Source organism: Phytophthora infestans, genomic scaffold (genome assembly GCF_000142945.1).
Source record: "Phytophthora infestans T30-4 supercont1.201 genomic scaffold, whole genome shotgun sequence".
Taxonomy (NCBI): Eukaryota; Oomycota; class Peronosporomycetes; order Peronosporales; family Peronosporaceae; genus Phytophthora; species Phytophthora infestans.
The window spans coordinates 16,005-32,567 of NW_003303558.1; positions in this window are offsets into that span (position 1 = coordinate 16,005).

Sequence of the window (16,563 nt, forward strand, 5' to 3'; positions counted from 1 at the left end):
GATAATAATCGGCCAATACACAAAGTCTCTTGGCCTTGCCGGATGAACCCTCGCTACAGAGCTTCGAGTTCACCGACAGGCATAACACACTCAAACAAGCTTGACCTGACGCTTACCTTGAAGCCGGACGTCGCTCTGTGTGCTTGAGTGGAAATTCTGTTCTGTATTTAAGCTTACCCTTTCGGGTCTATTTCTAATAAGAAGTCCTAATCAAGTATACAAATATCAAGTGAACAATGATCCGTTATGGATCTTCTTGCATGCCAAGCGTCGTCTGCACCGTCGCATGAGCATCTTTAACGGTCCGCGCCCTGTCCCAGACGGTAAACGTGTCTTCCAAAGGTCGCTGAGTGTTCCGCGAACTCATCCCAACCGCCACTGAGGGTTCGTACCGTAGATGGTCCGCTGAATGCGAATCCGGCCAGTCCATTATTAATAATAAGGACAGCCTGGATTCAGTGACATAGGGCCGTATCCGATACTTGTTGAAAACTCGGAGGTGACGCCGTCGAGTCCCTTGCACCTTGGCGTCTCCGTACATCACCCGATCGAGGGTTCGTCGCTTAAACAACTTGGGCGGTGTCACGTCTTTGTCGACGGGTGATAATCCGCGACCACGGAGAAATCACTACACCACAGAACACACTCACAAGGCAACCCTACGGCCAGATCCACGATCTAGGCCCTGGATCCATAAGCTCGAATATTCGCTTAGGATTCAGAACCAACCACGGACGCGGAGTGAATACATTACCACTGCTGCTCCACCCCATCCCCACGTCTCGCCAAGACACTCAAGCTTCACCACTTGAACCCTTCGGAAGTTACCGAGAGAGCAAGATCCCGCCCTACCGACGGGTACCCAAGGTGAGGAAAGTTCAGCAGAACACGGATCATCGGGGAACCCCCTCCGTTAGTCGGTGTCTAGGCGCAGTTGGCAAGTTGGATCCAGCAATCTCACAGATTTTGCTGGTCCCGCTACACCACAATCCTCCGGCCGACGAGCGTCATCATGCGCGACATCCTCGCCGCAAACGCTAGCTCCACCGGCCTCGAGTTGCTGGACGACATCGCTACGGCAATCCCGGACGACACGGGGATGGCCGCGGACGCTTTGACGGGACCGATAGTGATCATGCCCAAACCGTCTCGGCAACCCACTTGCGGAAAGCCGCCTCGGCACTCACGCTTCACGCAGGACGGTCGGTTCCCGCTTAAGAGCGCCAGTTCCGGTTCAACGAAGAAGAAGACGGTAACGGAGCGTTCTCGCTCCGGTAAGAAGCGTCAGAGTCACCCCTGGTCGTCGTATGTGTTACCACTCAAGCTGTCGGACACGACTCCATCCCTAATTGTCGACGACCTGAAGAGGATCCACTACGAAGCGGCCGAGCTTGGTCCAGCTAGCCTACCCGTGGTCGGGTTCTCACTTGTGGTACAACCAACCCGCAAGACTATCCCCACGTGTACGCTTCTCACTGGCGTTTCTGGAATGAGAACCATTCCAAGTTCTGGGACTGGCAGACAAATGTCCCGTTAAAGACTTCAGCGCCCAGGCTCATCATCGCAAGGCCAAGACGGTGGCGGTGGTCGCGCACGTCTGGTTTCTGAGCATCTGCATCGAGACTTGGGGCTACTTCGGCTTCCTCCGGTTGTTCGAGAGTTGCGATCACCGACGTCGTCTCATGTGGATGGGGGGACAGCCGGGTCGGAACGCTCCAGACGCCAAATTCTATAGCGGTCCGGTTATCGACAACCTTTCCAAGGTCTACTCGCGTGACTCGGGTGCGTACTCGCGTAAAGTGAAGAACGCTCTTAAACCGTTCCCATCGATGAGGGAGGCTTCACGACCATCACAGAGTTGTTAAAGCACACCGGAGCCCTGGACTCGAACAGCTCCAAGCCGGACAGTCAGCTCACGGATCGGGATATAGCGCTCGTTCTGCTGGACATGAAGTCGAAGGAGGACCACGAGCCCCATTGGGTGGGAAACCGTTCGAAAGGGGTCTGGCACGCGCTAAGCCACTGTCCTCGTCTCCAGAAAATGTCGGCTAAGCTCTCACGCGAACGGGAAGAGGGAGTTTATCGGACACCCAAGGTAACTCCTCTCGACTCGTCCGAAGCCGACTCCGCGGGCTATGCGACTTACGAACGTACGGACGGTACGTATACCACGGTCTGGGAGGAGGCGAATGAGGAGGTGTCAGCCTACGAAGAAGACGAAGCCGGGAGTGACTCCGAGGACCTCTGTCCCGCTAAGAAAACGCTGCGCCTGTCTTCTAGTTCAGATGAGAGCTGTGAGGACGACAAGCGTCCCAATAAGCGTCTGCAGCTCTCCCACAAGCCTCTGAAGTCGAAGGGGCACGCGAAGCGTACCCGTTCTCCGTCTCGTAGCTCTTCATTCCTGAACAAGTCTCGAGTTAGTTCGGCGCGCAAGCGGTCCCCTTCACCCCCACGATCTAAAGGCAAGCTCAAGGCGCGTGCCGCGTCGCCTAGACGTTCGGCTTCTCCTCCACGGTCATGATCGCGATCACCGGTGCGCAAGAAGTCTCGGCGGTCACGCTCGGAGGAGCGTTCGGCTTCTCGTTCGAAGTCTCCGACTAGGGCTTCGACGACTAAGGCGAGTAAGCAGCCTAGGCGTGATATAACGAGATCACCTTCACACGTGAAAAAACACAACGCCACCCCCGATAAACAATCCGACGGCAAAACGACGACTCGTCCGCCAGTCCGAGCGTCGCGGGACGGTACGCGCAAGCGTTCGCAGTCGCGCTCTGCGTCTTCGTTGAAGAAGGCAGTGTCCCCTCGGAGACGTTTGGCCTCGCGGCCTCCGTCAGCAACTAGGAAGTCGAGCTCACCAAGAGAGCGCTCCGCCCCCACCTTGCCAATGAAGCAATCCGACAAAGCAGCCTAAAGTAAGACCACTGAGGCGTTAGTTATCCGTAAGAGCCCAGAACCGTTCCGACAGGACGGGCGTAGGCAAAGTAGTATCGTCCTCTAAGTTTCTTTTTTATTCATCCGCGATTCATCCCTCATTTATCGTTTTCGTTCTTCATCTTGGAACCGCGGTTTTACTTTTTAGCAGGTAGTAGAGTAGTCACCCGTAATGTAGAATCCAAAAATGTGCAGAGTACAGTAAGAGGTGTCCCTCAGAACCCTTCCGAGGAAGACGGGGTGGAGACTTTACTCAGACTCAATCGATAAGTACTTCACTGCTCTCCTCTCCTAGAAGCGTAGTTCCTCTTTGTCCACAGCGGCGTTAGCATCTTCTAACCGCGCACTGCGACGTAATTCAGGCAGGCTCTCTTCTCGACGACGGGTTTCTTTGAGCGCCTTGAGTAGAGCTGCGTAGGTGGGCAACAGAGCGTTCCAAGGTCTCCGGAGAGTCTCATAGGTTGCCAGCAACACTAGGAACCGTTCTTGTCGGTTCTTCTTGCACTTAGCGATTATGTCGATCACTGGGCAGGGAACCCCAGTCAGGGCTGTCTCTTCCCCTCCAATCAAGAGTCTCTCCACAAAGCTAGTAGACGGAAGGTCTCTTTCCGACAAAGGCCCGTCGCCGTCGGTCCCAAGGCTCGTCTGGACTCCATCAGGTACTTCGGACGGGAACGGTCTGCTCTACCGTCCTTGGAAACGCTTCAACCGATTGACGTTAATAGTCACCACTCGGTTAGGGTGGGTAGGAATAGCCACGCGATAGGAGCTCTCTCCCACAGTCCCAACCACACGGTAAGAGCCATGCCACGAGAAAGCGAGCTTCTTCGTGGTCTTCTCTCCGCGACGAGCTCGGAAGTACTGGTAGACCCATACTGGGTCTTCCTCCTTGAACTTAGCTGACACTTGGTTACGCAGTCGTTGTTAGTGTCTGCTCCTGGGCCTTCAGGAGCTGGCGTTCCACTAGGCGTCTCGTATCTCATAGAGACAGGAGTAGTTTTCAGTGGCAACTGGCGACTTCGTTACACTTCCACTCGTTGTTCGTGTTAAGGAATGCGGGGTCTAGAGATAACACAGGGTCCCGGCCATACAGGCTGAAGAACGGACGGTCTTTAAGAGCCTCGTGGTAAGACGAACGGTACGCGAATAGTACTCGGGGTAGATACAAATCTCAGTCATTTTACGTTTCGTTGACATACATCTTTAGCAACCCGATTAGCGTATCATTGAAGCGTTCGACTAGACCCTGTGTCTGAGGGTGATAAGCAGCCAAACAACTTCTTGATTCCGAGCGCTTCGTAGAAGGATCGAGCTAAGCTCGATATGCAGTTGGAGCCTTGGTCGCTCAACAGCTTCTCGGGAACCCCATGCCGTGAGATCACCTCGCTCACCATTATCTCTACGAACGTCACAGTGTCTAAGCGAGCCACGGGGAACACTTTGACGCATCGGGTAAAGTAGTCGGCGAAGACGAGTATGAACTTGTTGCCTCGAGGAGTAGCCACTAGGGACCTATTGCATTCACCACCAGTAGCGAGAAGGGCCCATAAAGTTCTTGTACGGGCATCCTCTGCATCGGTCCGTTCCCCCAACGGCGATAGCCTTTACCACTGCCGCAAACGGTACATTCTCGAATATATTCGGCCACATCCTTCTTCCAACCGTGCCAGTAAGCGTGCTTGCGTACTTTGTCGAGCGTCTTTGTAACTCCGACATGAGCGGCAAGTACATCCTTATGACAATGATGTAGTACGGTCCATATAAAAAGCAGGGGAATCACGGGCACTTCAACAAAGGCTAGACGCGGGACCGGCTCGAGCTCTTAAGTGCACGCAACGCATGGGCACACCGTTCTTCACCGAGTAGTTAGGAGCCATCAGCAGGATCTTAGTGCGCATTTGAGGGTCCAGAGCTAGAGCTCCATCGCTTAGGAACGTTATTATAGCTTGGATCCAAGTAGTCCTCTTCTGTTCTTCCACGAAGCGAGTTTGTTGTAGCCCGAACACATCAACCGGGGACACCAAGAGCTGGTCAGTAGCCTCTTCTTCGCCTCGTCGGGTGACACTACCGAACTAGAGTCGTCAGCGTTCTCTAACAAGGATCCCGTAGGGAGCGGAGTCGAGTCGAGAGGCGTAGTCTCCCTGACTTCGACAGTACTAGGGGAAGCGTCGTCAGCATCATTGAGTAGTTCCGCCATGGAGATTGCGTTGATGGTTTGAGTGTGAAGCCTAGCGAGACCATCCACATGATCCATAGAAGTACCGGGCTTGTGGAACACCTTGAAGCGCAGCTGAGACAGTTTCATGGCCCACCTAGCCAGCTTAGCGTTACTCGTGCGGTTAGTCTCGTTGAAGACCCATGTCAAAGCTTTGTGATCCGTGTACAGGTCGAACGCACAGCGATCCAAGTAGCAGCGAAGCTTACGCTGGCCCATACAGTGCCCCAACACTCGATTTCTGAAGTACCATCCTCCTTATGGACCCAGTTCTTCTCGGAACCAACTAGTAGTTTACTCGCATAGACAACGACGCTCTCGCGCCCCTTCACGGTTTGCATCAAGCACGCTCCCACGGCGAGTTGGGATGAGTACACATACAGATGGAAGCGTCTTGAAAAGTCAGGATACACAAGGATAGGAGGTTCCACCAGCTTACGCTTGAGTTGCAGGAAAGCGGCTTCGCAGTCGTCGCTCCAAAAGAACCGAGCTCCCTTCATCTTGAGCCGTTCTATTGGGGGCGATATGGCCGCGTACCCCGGGATGTACTGCCTGAAGTAACTAGTCAAACTTAGGAGCGCTCTCACAGTGTGCAAGTCGTGCGGTCTTAACACATTCATCACCGACTTGACTTTCTCGGGGTTAGGCAAGATGCCAGAAGGAGTGACGATGTGTCCCAAGCACGCTACCTGGTCACGAGCCCACTTACACTTCTTCATCTTGAGATTGAACCCAGCAGATCGGAACCGTTCCAAGACTTGCTTAGTCGTACCAGGTGAGTAGGAAAGTCTTCATTGAAAACCACACAGTCGTCGAGGTACACTAAACAAGTCCTCCACTTAAGGTCGACAAGCGCAGTCTCCATCAGTCGTTCGAAGGCCGGGACAACATTACACTGTCCAAAGGGCATTACGAGCCACTCGAAGAGGCCATAGTTGCAAGTGAAGGCTGTCTTCTCTACACTTCCTGCGGCCATCGGAACGCTCCAGTAGCCGGACGCAATGTCCATCGTAGAGAACAGTTTAACATTTCCTAGCACATCCAAGATATCGTCAATGAGTAGCAGTCTTTGATAGTGACGGCGTTCAGTCTCCGATAGTCGATGCAGAACCGTATACCGCCATCAGGTTTGCGGGTCATAAACACCGGGCTTGCCCAAGGACTAGAAGAGGGTCGTATGAGTTCTTGGCTCAAGTACTCTTGTATTTCGGACTCCATCACGTCTCCTTCCGCTTTGGACACTCGGTAAGGGGGTTGTTGTATAGGCTGATGGTCTCCAATATTGATAGAAAACCTGAGTAGACTCGCACGTCCGGGGCGCATCGAGGTCTCGACGAACATGTCCCTGAACGGTTGGAGGAACTCCGTGAACAGTCCCTTTTGTTCGCTCCCCAACTTGGACTCGTCCAAGTCGACTTTTAGCTCCTCCTTGAGTACTCGATCCAGTCCGGGTACGGACTCCTTAGCGGCTTCAACAGTAGTACTAGAGGCTATAATGACAGAGTGTACCCGATGGTCTTGTGCTTCCCGGTTCATAGTCTGTGTCTCGCCCGATTGCGCAGCCTCGCGTTTAATGCCCGTAGTATTTCCTAGTTGAGACGCTGTCTCGGGGATCACAGTAATACTCGCCAATCTAGTACTTCTCTTGATGACGGCGTCCTCGATGGAGGGGTCGCATACTTCCACGATCACTTGGTCGTTGTACACTGTGCACAGAGTTCTAGCGACTTAAATGGAGTAATCCAACTCGGCAAGTCCTTCTACTAGAGCGGTGGCTCCGTCAACCATTTGACCTTGAGCTCCAGCGACCCCGAGAGCTTGTCCACCAGGGCGGATTCGAGCAGTAGACGAGATACGTGACAGGTAAGATTTCTCCACTCGAGGAGATCCTAGGAAGAACACCTCACCCGTGTCTTTCAGCGTAACAGTGTTCTCATTAAGTCCACCACGGCTCGGAAGTCTTTGAGTGCGTTGATGCCTAGGATGGTGTCGACGTACAGCTTATGTTCGACGGCAAACGGTATTCTCCTCTCGACGGATCCCAACGTCACGGGTAAGTAGATGACTCCTTCGATAACAAGCGTAGACCCGGACACACCGTTCAGACTACCGACGTACGGTAGGAGAGGGGAGTTAGTCAAACCGAGACGCTTCAATACACGCCGGTGCACTAGACACGCTACGGCCCCAGCGTCAATGAGAAGTTCGGCTGGGAGGCTCTCGATAAAACCCCACGATAGAGCTTCCACACCTCCCACTGATCCGATCACCCACTCGGCACTTCCACCAGGCCCGGCTTGGGGTTGGGCCCAGGGGCGTCGGCGACGACGTTAATATAGCCGTAAAATCCGTTCTCCGTATCTCGGGAGGAACATTTTGAACCGAGAGCTTCCGTACGGTCGTTATACAGAGAGGAACAGTCGAAACTGACTTGTTTCAGCTTAGGGGAGAGCTTAGGATCAGGACTCTTCCAACGACAGAGTCGACAAGGTGAACTCCTCTCGAGGATCTTTAAACGTAGTTGATCTGCGCTCTTCTCGTAGAGTTCCGAAATCTTCTTAGTTAGTAGCTCCTTCAACCGCGAATCAAAGGGAGCAACGAGGCGCTCAAGTAGTTCTTCGGTCCTGGTTAGGAGGTCTTGGAGCTCAGTAGGGGGCGGGGAGTTGTCTTTCTTCTCTTCTTCTTGCGATCCTTCGCCAATACACACCTCACACCCGCCTCCGCCTGAAGCTTCATATTTTACGAGGAAGTATACTGCTCGCCGCACCACGGCACGCCATGTGTCAGGCACAATCCCTCGAGAGACCAGCAAACCGTACTCGGTTCTGCTGAGGTCAGAGAGCCACTCTGGAGAACCTTCCAGGGCCAGCGTGAAATTATCTTCCACTACGGAGTGGTCCACGGGTCACATCTCTCCCGGCTGAGGAGGTATCTTCAACTCCGGGAAGTGTACTATCTTCTTCGGCACATCCTGCCATGAGAACCTCTTCGTCGAAGTCCCGCCTCCTTCGTCTCGGTAATCCGAGTCGCCCGATGTCACTGAGTTGATCAGGACCGGTGATTCCTCTTTGAAGATACGGTTGGCGCGCTTCGCTTCACCGGACGAGGCCAGCGTCCTTTAGAACTACTCTAGCCAGTACTCGGGAGTAGACAGTCGACCAGAAGAAGAATCTCGGGTCCTCGCTAGTCTCTCGTCAGGAATGTCGAGCGGGACACTCAACTGGGCATGAGATAACTCCTTCGACTGCTCCGCGTTTTCGACCAACCAGCGCTTCAGTTCTACCTCATCATGAGGGAACAGTCGGTCTTCGAGTTTTTTTGTCATACTCTTCCTTCTCTTCGGCCAGCTCAGATGGTCCTCCGTTTTTCAAAGCCTCCAGTTCTTCCTTGGAGAACACTCTCGCGAGCGAAAGCTCCTTCTCGGGTTCATTTGGTATAGAACTAGGATGAGCGACGTCCTCAGAGTTCCCTCCGGAGGGGTCGCTTCTTTCGGGAGGGGTCACGTCCTCCTCCCTCGCTCGTGGTTCTACCCTCGAGATTGGGACACTTGCTTCCATAGCTCCACCCTCTTTTCGGGGTGTTCTTTCGAGTACCGCTGTCACGTCTTGGGGTAACTCATTTTGTAGTGGGTGGTCTTCGGACCCTTCATTCTCCTCATCAAGATCTAGCACACTCGAAACCACATTCTTGTGGTTGGTTGGCGTCGTCGGGTAATCTCGTTCCGCCGGGGACGCCCGAGGTCGCGTCTCCTCCGCTTCCCCTTCTTCGATTATTTCTCCATCCACTGCTACGCTCTCACTCTCTTGGTCTTCTCTCGTGAGTACTCCTTGGTTTGTACTCCAACGCTCGTCGAAGTCCGCGGCTATCGAGGGACCGTCCCGTACGGGTCCTGAGCCTTCCTCCGTCCCCAATGCTTTTTTTTATCCTCCAACTGCCGGCCGCGCTCGGGACCACCGACGCACCGTTCCATTCGGGCTCAGTACCTCCGTCGTTCACAAGCGGTAGTTGTTCCTCAGTCCTCGTCATATACTCTTCAGTCACAGTCATTTCACTTTCTTCCAGCAAGGCGGAACTCATTCCACCCACAATGGGGCACACTTCATACCTCTCGGTCGACTCCTCCGCGGAGTTCAAAGCGTTCCCATTTGTGTCGATCCATAGACAAGAGGAAGGAGCGACACTCCCTTCCCCTCCCTCTCGCTCCCATCACTGCTGGTTGGGCGCCTGGCCTAGGACGGGTCTAGTCGTCGTCCCGGCAGGAGCGCCGAGTCTCTTCAGCGACATCTTGAGAGGACACTCAGCAAGCATGTGACCCGGTTCATCACACATGAAGCACTTGCGACCGTTCCTCGGCTGGGTGCTTCGGAATCCGCTAGGAGGGTCACGCTCACACTCAGCACCGATGTGACCCACTTCCTTACAGTGAGGGCAGGTGGCTTTGCCGCGACGACAGTGAATTCGACTACACCCCAGAGTGTGACATCGACCACACACGAGATAACCATCTTGGGTGCATAAATCAGGTCCTACATGAACGCCCCTTATAGGCGTAATAGGAAGCGTTCCGGTAGGCTAATAAGCAGGGAAGCGCTCGGTCCAGGAGGAAAGTATGCTGCAGCCACATTCATAGTCGGAGCAGCATAGGCGGCCGCCATGGGATGCTCCAGCAACTGCTGTCGTTGCTGAAGTTGCTGTTGCTGCTGTTGAGCGAGTAGATTCCGCGTCTGCTGTATCATGTTCATCATGCGTTCGAGGACAGCGTTCTCTTGGGAAGCTATAGGGGACGGAACATTAATGAGCTCGGAGTCATCTCCGACATGACGATGCATATTCTTGAGGAGCAACAGGGCCACAGCCGCAGGGATGGAGTCAATCATGGTCGTCGTAAGAGCGTTCCTCCAATCCCGGTTCCGGTGTCCCGACAGAAAGTACGGGTGACGCATTTGAGGAACGTAGCACTGTGCATCGTTGCAGAGACTCGAAATCATGTCACCCCACACTTCGGCGGACATCCCCCGGGGTCGCTTAGTGTTCTTAAGGCTCTCGATCAGTGGCAACGGGGTTTGACTGATGAACTGGTTGTGAAACCGAGTTCTCAGGGCCTCAAAGCTGTTGATGCGCGAGTACATCCACCAATTTTTTCCGACCTTGCTATTCAAGCACTCCCGGAAAGCACGGAGTTGTAGGGGTTTATCCAATCCGATAGTTGCACTTTCGAAGGCTTCCCAGAACGATCGAGCCCTTTCCACAGACGCTCCTTCCGAGTAGAACGGTTGAAGCATACGGATAGCGTTCCGGATGCTAGTAGGCATGCCGTACTGGCCACTAGTCGTTGAAGGTGTGTTACCATACGTCGGTGAAGCGTAGTAGGAGTTGCTTCCATAGCCACCGTACGCGAGACTCTGTTGAGTTCTGACAGAGGCCGCAGTTCCTCCGTTTCCTCGGTATACTCCGGTTGTCCCAGTAGGGCCGGTCCCGTACGCGATCCCACCGGTAGTCGAAGTTCGAGACCCCGGAGCCTGAGTAGGGACTCGAACGTTAGGAGCTGAGGCTTGGGTGGGAACACTCTGAGGTGCGGGAATCGTTACTGCTGGAGCGTTCCTTACGCCACCTTATATGCCCCCCCCCCGTAGGCTGGAGACTTCAAGGAGGAGCGTTAGTGACCCTCGGAGGAGCGCTCCGCGGGGAAGCCCGTCCTGTGTTCTCAGGGACAGCCGGTAGAGAGAAGTACGGGTTGAAATCTTGCCCATACGCCGTAGTCGGGGTTCGGATAGTGAAACCTTGGTAAGACGGGATCGCAGTCCTCACCCGAGTCGTTTGAGGGGGGGGGGGCGAAGTGACAATTCCCATCAATTCTCTCCATAGCCGCCGCAATCTCCGGGGGAGCCACCGACCCCAACCAGTTGAGGGAGTTGAGCCAGCCTTGCACCATACTTTGACCGCCTCCGCCGTCTAGGGTTAGCATCGGGCCCAATTCTTCCGTAGTGATGGTCGCGGGGACCCCGGAGAACAAAGCGTCCGCGGGTGGCTCGACACCAGTACTTGAACCGTTCCTGCCAAGCCGGTTAGCGGCATGGTCAACGATGAATTGCACTTTGGAGGCCTTTCGTAGTCGACAGACTGAATCGTATCCTCGAAGGTACACGCCCAGTCTGACCTTCTTCCTCTCTGGTGGTGTCGCCCACATCTTCTCCGGTGTTAGTAGATGCCATTCCGTCCGTGAGGTAGCTTCCTTCTTACGTCCTCAGCGGGTCTTCACTTGAAACAAGACCTTATCCAGCAAGCAGACTACCCTGCTTCTCCACCAGATGTCGTATACCTCCTACTTCAAGGGTCGGGTAGTCCGCGGCTGTTCAGGGAGTACGGTCTCGTTCAGTGGCCGGAACGGTAGATTGGAACACTTAAAAGAATATAAGCTTGTTTATTGACTTGTCTTCCTCTTGAGTAGAAGGAGAGAAATATAAGACTGAGAGCTAACCGGAAGAGAGGTCCAACACCTTCCCTTCCTCACATACACTACACCACTTCTCTTACACTTGATCGAAGAGTTCACTTCACCTGCCGTCCGGCCTCGTGGGACAACAGGGAACTCTGGGAAGAGACCCGATGGCGCTAGGTGCCTTAGTCCCACGCTGAATGAGAATCAGCGTTCCTGGACCACCTTATAGAGCCACTCTAACGGGCTCGGCCTGGGGCACTCGAGTCGTCGAGCTTAAAGGAAACCATCCTGACGGGACGGCCGGACGAGAAGTAGCTACAGGACCTCGGGTCATCCCGTCGAGACGCACAGCTCCTGGAATGACCCCCACGTTCCCGGGTACTGGACAGAGACCATTGTGCCAGACTAAAATTTAGTCCGGACAAGTTGTAACTTTTGGAAAAGACATTTAACATTTGGTTCAAATGTGGTACACATTAAAGTCTTAGACCCATTGGATTTGTCAGTTTATTTTATATTAGCTACAGCTAATTGGTGAATTTTCATTATTCGCTTTAGGATTGGTGGAAAATGAACTAACGGTAACGTTAAAGTTCCACTAAGTTCAGTTTTAGCTAGAACTTTATATTACCTTTGTGATGATTGAACGATCCGTTTAGATGCGTGGAGAAGCTTAATTTGTGATTACGCCTTTCCTTTCTTGCTGCGGAAACAAAACAAAAAAACGTCACTTCATAAAGTGTGGCGAAGATTTTCCTGTCGCACCCCAGAATCACCCAAATTGTGACAGTGTTATCTTCCTCCGGTGGCTCGTTAACGTAGCGCAGGAAAGACGTAGCTGTAGCACTCGTAACGAGCGTTCGAATGAATGCTTTAGCGTGCTAAAAGCGTACATAAACGACGCTCAATGGCACAAAAATAGAAATTGTAAACGTCTTGTAGGACGGAGGTAGTACCTATTTTAGGTTGCCGGCGTCGAGAAACATACAAATCGTATGTGTTCTCGACAGTCGAATAATGATACAAATAATTTTAAGGCTGGGCTGCTGGTTACTTGTGACGGGGTCACACAACACCTTGCGCTAGAGGAAGTTGGCTTCCGAGAGTATACAAACTCTCCGTGAACGGCAGTTCACAGGTCCCTTTTGCCTAAGGGAGCGAAGTAGCCAATTTAAGGTAAGTTGTAAACTAAATATATTTATAGGTAGACTAAGCTTGAGTTAAATATACAAACTATAAGTCACCTATATAAAAGCAATGTCATCAGCCAATGGTTGGCCTCGAACGACCCTGGTACCATGTAACATATCCTGAAGTGTGGCGTGTCACACTTCATATAACTAAGGGTACACTTGGGGCTACGTACCTCGTTACATCCTCGCCCACTTAGGTTCAGTTTACTGCACAATCAGAATGAGGATGTGTACGTCACAAACTCTCATTCTCAAAGTCGAAATTCATCGACTTAGCTGCGCGAGCGCGGCGGAGGATCATTTTACAGTTAGAGCCTCTAGCAGCGGTTGAGAGCTCTTCTCCTCGGTCTCCACATCGACCTTTAGCATTCCTCGTGGCATTGCTGTGGTACAGCGGGATTAGCAAAATCTGCGAGATTGCTGGATCCAACTTACCAACTGCGCCCAGACACCGACTATCGGAGGGTTCCCCCGATGATCCGTGATCTGCTGAACTTTCCTCACCTTGGGTTGGGCGGGATCTTGCTCTCTCGGTAGCTTCCGAAGAGCTCAAGTAGTGAAACTTCGCTTTAAGTTTCGACTCCATGGTTGAGCTAACCGCGTCAATCATTAAACTTAATGGAACCTCAAGATTATAGTCTCGGTAGCGATAGTTTGACCAGCGAATACTTGTAAAGCGCCTAAAGGACTCCGGCGGGTTATCCTGTTCTGTTGAAGTAGCCTCTAAACAGTCTGATTACCTTGACCTGGTCACTCCAAAATATTATAATGGGATTTAGGAGGTCCTGTTTAAGTCGGTATGACTGGCCTAAACTATACAAACACTAATGGCTGGTGTACAGCTATTCATGGCTTCCTAATACTAATAAAGTACTCACTTCGTCTTTTGACGCCAACAAGTAACATCTTCTTCTTCTCCCTACTTCTTCTCGACCTGTCATACGAGCTCAGGTTATGAGCCCAAGTCAAGCCTCAAGCGACGACTTCCCACGTCTCATCGGCGCCGAGAATTTCGACGTCTGGAAGACCCGTGTGTGCGCAGCTCTAGATGGCAAGCATCTACTCGGCTACGTGAAGCAGCCCGACTACGACGGTGTGTCGGAAGACGAGAGTGAAGACAGCGGCAGCGATATGTCTGATGCCAACGATGAACCGCATGCCAAAACTACCAAGAACGTCGAAATCGACTCCGACGCTGTGAACTACGACGAGAGCGACGACGAGCTCAAGCCGCCCTCGGACTCGGACGAAGACTCTGGAGCCAGCTCTGATACGTCAATCAAGAGGAAGGACCTCCCGGTACTTCGACCATTTAACCATCGCGAGGCTCGCCGTGCACGCAAACGCGCCAAGAAAGAGAAGAGCCAGCCTCTTAGCCAGCGCGAACGCCGTCGACAAGAAGCCAAGACCAAAGCCTTCTTGATGAAAACGATGGACAACATGCACGTGCGGCTCGTCAAGAATCTCACGACATCCTTCGAGATTTTCAGCTACATCTGCCAGAAGTACGAGGGAGCAGCCTTTCATGGTGATCCGTACTTCATTCAACACTACTTGATGGAGATCAAGTATGAGGAAGGCTCCGACTTAACTGAGTTCTTTCTCAAGCTTGAGAACGCGATGAAAGCCGCGTCAGAAGCCACCGAATCGGTGATGACCGAGGGACAGAAGTCTATCTACCTGTTCCACTCGATGCCCAAGTCGTGGAAGGACGATCTCCGCATCTGGAAGGGCCAGCGGAAGTATATCCCGTATGAAGACCTCAAGCAGAGCATTGAAGGCAAGGTTCGCGATCTTCAAGCTCAAGAGCGCTACACCTTGGCCAAGGGCACACCAGAGTCCTCTGCAACCAAGGGTGAGAGAGCTCTAGTGGCTACCGGACCTCCTGTGTCACAAGCCCAAGGCCGTGACAGCGCCAATGTCTGTTCCTACTGTGATCGCCCACGCCACAACATTCGCCAATGCCGAGGCCTTCAAAAGGATTTGCGAGATGGACGAGTGAAGGCTGGGACAGTGCTACCTGCTAACTTCGCCTTCAAGGGTAACTCGAAACGCGATCACCCGTACCAGAGCTCGAACAAAGGTGGCAATGGGCGACACGGCAAGAATAATAACAACCGCGACTTCAAGGGCAACAACAGTAGTAGCAAGAACAAGCACGGAAATGGCGGCAAACAACGCGGTCAAGATCGCTACAAGGACCGCCCGCTTGAGTCAGACAATGACGATGACGACGACAGTGATTCTGGAAACAACCGCAAGGTAACTCGCCAAGGACGTCGTGACACCGGTCTCATCGCTGTTGCTACCACAGTCAATCTCCCGTTTAGCCTCACTGCTCAAGCCAAGATAGAACCCGATCCCACCTGGACAATCGACTCTGGCTGCACTCGACACGTCACCCATGAGTCTCAGTGGTTTACCGACATCACCTCCAGTGGTGGATCCATTACGGTTGGTGGTAATAACCAAATCCCCATCGAAGGCATTGGACGGGTCGATCTGGAAGTCACTGACCCCAAGGGCACTATGCAGAAGCTTATCCTTCATGGCGTCCTGTATGCTCCCCAGCTCCAATTCAGTTTGCTTTCAATTCCAGCAGCTGTGAAGCACGACTTTCGCTTCAACTTTGACCGCAAACAGTGCTCTATGCAAACTGACCAGCGCTTCAAGATCAAAGCGCTCATGGCTACCAACACGGATCTGTATCAGTTCCAAGCCAAACCAGCGGCACTTCCAGCGGCTCTTATTGCCTCAGGTAAGCAACGTTCCTTTCTGCTCATACATAAACGCCTTGGACACCCTAACGTTCGTGTCTTGAATGACCTATCTAGGAGTCAGGCCATACATGGACTCGATGGCTCTATACCTCTAGGTCCAAGACATATTGCTTTTGTGTTGCCTGCACGTTAGCGAAGTCACACCGCTCCCCATTTTACTCTAATAGAGTTGTTAAACGTGCTACATCATCTTTGTCAAAAGTTCATTCAGATATCTGTGGTCCACTACCTGTGCCTAGCCTTACTGGCTGTCGTTACTTCTTGATCTTCATCGACGACTTTTCTCGATTCATGTTCACTTATGCATTTAAGAACCGTAGCGAGCTGTATGGCTGTTACGAAGACTTCAGGAAGAAAGCCCTGAATATTTTCAGATAAGATATATATGTCATAGAGTACGCGTTCAGTGTTGAAGACAATGCAAACCAGGGTAACTTTGAGATTCAGCGGCTTCAAGCAGGTGTAGTGTAGCGGGATCAGCAAAATCTGCGAGATTGCCGGATCTAACTTACCAACTGCGCCCAGACACCGACTAACGGAGGGGGTCCCCCGATGATCCGTGTTCTGCTGAACTTTCCTCACCTTGTGTACCCGTCGGGTAGGGCGGTATCTGCTCTCTCGGTAACTTCCAAAGAGTTCAAGTGGTGAAGCTTGAGTGTCTTGGCCAGACGTGGGGATGGGGTGGAGCAGTAGTGGTAAGATCTTCACTCTGCGTCCGTAGTTGTTTCTGGATCCCAAGCGAATATTCGAGCTTGGTGGATCCAGGGCCTAGAGCGTGGATCTGACCGTAGGGTTGCCTTGCGGGTGTGTACCTTGCCTTTGCGTTCCTTTGCGTCGTACTTGCCGCCTCCTGTGACGGGATCTTGAGAGTTGAGAGCCTCTAGGGTATAACCGACCAAGTAGTAAATTCGGTTAACTCGTCGGATCTGCACGTGTATAGGAAAAGCTCACTAGGTTGTAGGATCTGGCCAATGTATTATCCAGTTATCACTACCAACACTAGAA